We start from the raw sequence: 5,000 nt of genomic DNA, 5'->3' as shown, positions 1-5,000 counted from the left end.
TCAAAGCCCCGACACATCTTAAACAATTCAATTAAGTCGCCTCGCATTCGCCGTTTCTCTAAACTGAACAAGTTGAGTTCCCTCAAGCGCTCCTCATAAGGCTTGTTCCGCAGTCGTGGGATCAACTTGGTAACTCTTCTTTGGACTCTCTCCAGCTTGTCTATATCTTTCCTGTAATGGGGTGACCAGAACTGGACGCAATACTCAAGTAGAGGTCGGACAAGTGTATTAAACAATGTGAGAATTACCCCTTCTGATTTGAATTCGAAAGTCCTACCAATAAACCCAACCAATTTATTTGCTGTTTTAACTACTTCCGAGCAGTGTTTACTTGACTTGAGGTCTGAGGTAATTATAACACCCAAGTCCTTTTCCTCCTTAACCTTAAGAAGCTCGGTACCGTTCATTAAGTAATCAGTGTGATCGTTGTTATTACCAATGTGCAACACTTTACATTTATCTACATTGAAGCTCATCTGCCACTTGTCTGACCAAGTGGCTAAGTGGTCAAGATCAGATTGTAATTTTCTTTTATCCTCAGACGTGACTACTTTATTCATTATTTTTGTATCATCAGCGAACTTAGATACTTTGCAGGTGAGACCCTCATCGATATCATTAACGTAAATAAGGAAAAGAACAGGGCCGAGCACTGATCCCTGTGGTACACCACTTAGAACTTCTCGCCAGTTTGAAAATTTACCATTTAAAACAACGCGCTGTTTTCTCTCAGACAGCCAGTCTTCAAGCCAATTGAGAAGTTTTCCATTTATACCATGTGACTTCAATTTAGCTAGTAGCCGCTTATGGGGAACTTTGTCAAAAGCTTTTTGAAAATCTAGATACACTATATCTACTGCCTTTGTTTCGTCGTACATGGTGAAAACATCATAAAAGAAATCAAGCAGATTAGTTAGACAAGAACGTCTGTTTCGGAAGCCATGCTGCGAGTCATTGATTAAATCATTTTCCTCTAGAAAGTTCACTAAATTATTGCGAATTACTGTTTCCATTAGTTTACATACTACAGATGTAAGGCTGATAGGTCTGTAGTTACTTGGAAGTGAATTATCGCCTTTCTTTTCTATAGGGGTAACGTTAGCTAACTTCCAATCCTCGGGAACCTTACCGCAGTTAAATGATTTGGTGAAAAGCAACGAAAGGGGCTTACAAATTTGGAATTTAGTTTCTTTCAAGACACGTGGTGCAATACCATCTGGGCCGGGGGCTTTGTCAGTTTTCATCTTATCAATTACTTTGATTATCTCGTTTTCATGAAAAACGCAGACACTTAAGGGGGTTATGTTGTGGAGCATAAGGAGTGGTTCGGGGATTGTATGAGTATTTTCCTCTGTAAAAATTGAAGCAAAATAATCATTCAGTGTGTCCGCGATCTGAGTTTCTCCGGTGACAAAATTACCGTTATCTAGTGTAATGTGATTAATGTGAGATGTAAGGACTTTTTTATTTCGAACGTAACTGTAAAATTCTTTGGGATTGGATTTAGCAATGCTTGCAATATACATTTCTAGATTTTTCTTACTCTGTCTAATGAGCTTTTTTGATTCGCGTCGGAGTCTGTCGTATTCTAGTTTATCAGCCTCATTCTGAGAGGACAAATATTTACGGTAGGCACGATTTTTCTGCAGTAGTTGTGACTCAATCTTGTTTGTCCACCATTTAGGTTTATTTCTCTTGCATGGACGTCTTTTACGCATAGGGATACATGTCTTCACAGCATCTTCTAAAATGTACTTAAATTTCGCCCATGATTCCTCAATGTTACTTTCGCCAAGTTCAGCGTTCCAATCTGCGACAGAAAGAATTGACCTGAGTCTGTCGTAGTCTCCTTTTTTATATATGAAAACTTTTTCGTTGCTAACAATGTCCTTATATGCTTGAAGGTTGATGTTAAAGGAGACAATCTTGTGGTCACTTGTACTAAATTCAGGACCAATATTAACGTTAGATATTAAGTCATCGTTTGTTGAAAGAACAAGATCTAATATGTTGTCACCTCGTGTGGGTCCTTGAACGTGTTGCTTTAGGGAACATTCTAATAAATTATTATACAAGTCGTGACCAGAGTGAGAGTTAAGTGGATTTCCCCATGAGTTAACAGGTAGATTGAAGTCTCCACAGATGACTGTATCAAAAGTGTTACTTATTTCAGTGATTTGATCTTGTAAATTCTTATCGGAGGAAACATTGTGAACCGGAGGCCTATAAATAAGACCTATAGCAGTTTTCTTAGAACGTACTCTTAAATGCAAGAAGACTGAATCTATATTGTTAATCTTTTCGGTTTTTAGTATGGTTGGCTGAAGACTGGCTTTTACATACAGCAATACACCGCCACCTATCCTGAGGAGGAGGAGGAGGAGGAGGAGGAGGAGGAGGAGGAGGAGGAGGAGGAGGAGGAGGAGGTGGTGGTGGTTTTCTATCTAAGGAAAGAACCTTGAAATCCTCCTCCTCCTCCTCCTCCTCCTCCTCCTCCTCCTCCTCCTCCTCCTCCTCCTCCTCCTCCTCCTCCTCCTTTTCCTCCTCCTCCTCCTCTTCTGTGTACGTAATGACAGGAAGCCCTAGGAAGTGTGTGTGTGTGTGTGTGTGTGTGTGTGTGTGTGTGTGTGACTCATATTAAATAAATCAATCCACACACCAGCCTGTTTTACTCGTCCAGACACACACACACACACACACACACACACACACACACACACACACACACACACACACACACACACACACACACACACACACACACACACACATTGGTGGCAGCGGTGGGATACGAAGAAAAGAACGCACACATGCACTTATACACACACACACACACACACACACACACACACACACACAGAGAGAGAGAGAGAGAGAGAGAGAGAGAGAGAGAGAGAGAGAGAGAGAGAGAGAGAGAGAGCTAAATATTTTTCAACACACAGGAAATTATTTAATGAATGAAAGGAGACAAAAATAACAAAAAGCGAACGAAAGAAAAAGAAAAAAAGAAAGAAAGAAAAATTTTGATACATTAAGAAAATAAAGATTGTGACTGAAAATGGAGAAGGTGAAAGAAAGGTAGTGTCTCTCTCTCTCTCTCTCTCTCTCTCTCTCTCTCTCTCTCTCTCTCTCTCTCTCTCTCTCTCTCTCTCTCTCTCTCTTTTTTCTCTATAAGTAAATAAGATTATAATAAGAAGAGGAAGAGAAACATTGATAAAGAAGACATAGGAAAGATAATAGAAAGAGAGAAAATAAAGCAACTGCAAAAAGAAAATGAGAGAGAAATAGAAATGTAAAAGAAACACGAATAATGAGAAGGAAGAATTTGAAAGAAAGAGGAACTGAGAGAAAGAAAGAAAAGAATAAAAAAGGAAAGAAAGAAAGAAAGAAAAATACGTAGAATAAAGACAAGAAGAATTTCGTAAGAAGAGGAAGAAGAAGAAGAAGAAGAAGAAGAAGAAGAAGAAGAAGAAGAAGGGGGAGGTGAAAGAGGAAGAGGAAGAGGAAGAAAAAAATAAACGCCAAGAATTTTATAACACACACACTCACACACACACACACACACACACACACACACACACACACACACACACACACACACACACACACACACACACACACACACACTCACACACACGCACACAGATTAATAATATATAAAACTAGACAGACATAGACACGTAACACACACACACACACACACACACACACACACACACACACACACACACACACACACACACACACACACACACACAGAGGCAAAAATTTTCCATCGTTGCAATTGGTGGCAGCGGTAGGATAAACACACAAACAGACACACGCACACACACACACACACTTTAATCCCTTCCCTACCCCCCCAAAGCATACTCAACCCTTTACCTTAACATTTTTCCACCCTACCACTAACCCCCAAAACACACACACACACACACACACACACACACACACACACACACACAATGTTTGCGTGTTTTGGCCTGAAATCCAAACACAAGCGCTTATCTCCAACGCATTCTGAGGTAGAACTGGTGACCCCCCTCGGCGGCTCCCCCCACACACCTCACCACGCCCTTCACTCTAATGGGGGGGCCGCGCACCTCCGCCCTACCCCCCACGGCACACCTCTGCCCAAGCGAGCGTCTTTCAGGAGGAAAAAAACAAGAGATTTTCCGATGAATGTGTCGATTGTGAGTGTAATAGTAGTAGTAGTAGTAGTAGTAGTAGTAGTAGTAGTAGTAGTAGTAGTAGTTTATCTATTTATTCACCTATTTACTTCATTTTTCATTCGTTTCTTTCTTTTTCTTTCTTTCTTTCTTTATTTCTTTGTTTATTTATTTTTCCATCCACTTACTGTTTATTTAATTAGTTTGTTCGTATGTTTATTACTGCCTTTCTCTCTCTCTCTCTCTCTCTCTCTCTCTCTCTCTCTCTCTCTCTCTCTCTCTCTCTCTCTCTCTCTCTCTCTCTCTCTCCAAATCAGTGAGCCACATACAAAAAAATAAAAAATAAGAGAGAGAGAGAGAGAGAGAGAGAGAGAGAGAGAGAGAGAGAGAGAGAGAGAGAGAGAGAGAGAGAGAGAGAGAAAGTACTGGAGAGAAAAGGGAAATCAAAAAGAAGAAAGAGATAGAGAAAAAAAGAAAGAGATAAATGGAGAGAGAAGAGAGAAAGTAGAAGAGAAAGGGGAAGAGAGAAAAAAATGAGGAAGAAGGAAAAGAAGAAGAAAAAGAAGAACAGAGAGAGAGAGAGAGAGAGAGAGAGAGAGAGAGAGAGAGAGAGAGAGAGAGAGAGAGAGAGGGGTTAAACAATAAGGAAAATTCTCTCTCTCTCTTCCACTTACGTCATTTCAAGGAATCTCAGGTCAGAGAGGAGGAGGAGGAGGAAGAGGAGGAGGAGGAGGAAGAGGAGGAGGAGGAGGAGGAGGAGGAGGAGGAGGAGGAGGAGAGAAAAGATGAAAGTTTTGAGTTTTCTTTCTTTAATTTAAATTTTTATTATGT

General features: G+C 40.5%; 1 protein-coding gene across 3 annotated transcripts in view; it reads left to right on the top strand.

The window, feature by feature from the left end:
• The window catches only part of LOC135096142 (nascent polypeptide-associated complex subunit alpha, muscle-specific form-like), an 81,680-nt gene that overhangs the window by 66,171 nt on the left and 10,509 nt on the right, over positions 1-5,000 (top strand). The gene's annotated exons all lie outside the window — the stretch shown is intronic.

The sequence above is a fragment of the Scylla paramamosain genome, unplaced genomic scaffold (assembly GCF_035594125.1).
Source record: "Scylla paramamosain isolate STU-SP2022 unplaced genomic scaffold, ASM3559412v1 Contig2, whole genome shotgun sequence".
Lineage (NCBI taxonomy): Eukaryota > Metazoa > Arthropoda > Malacostraca > Decapoda > Portunidae > Scylla > Scylla paramamosain.
This window is presented reverse-complemented; position numbering and strand designations above follow the sequence as displayed.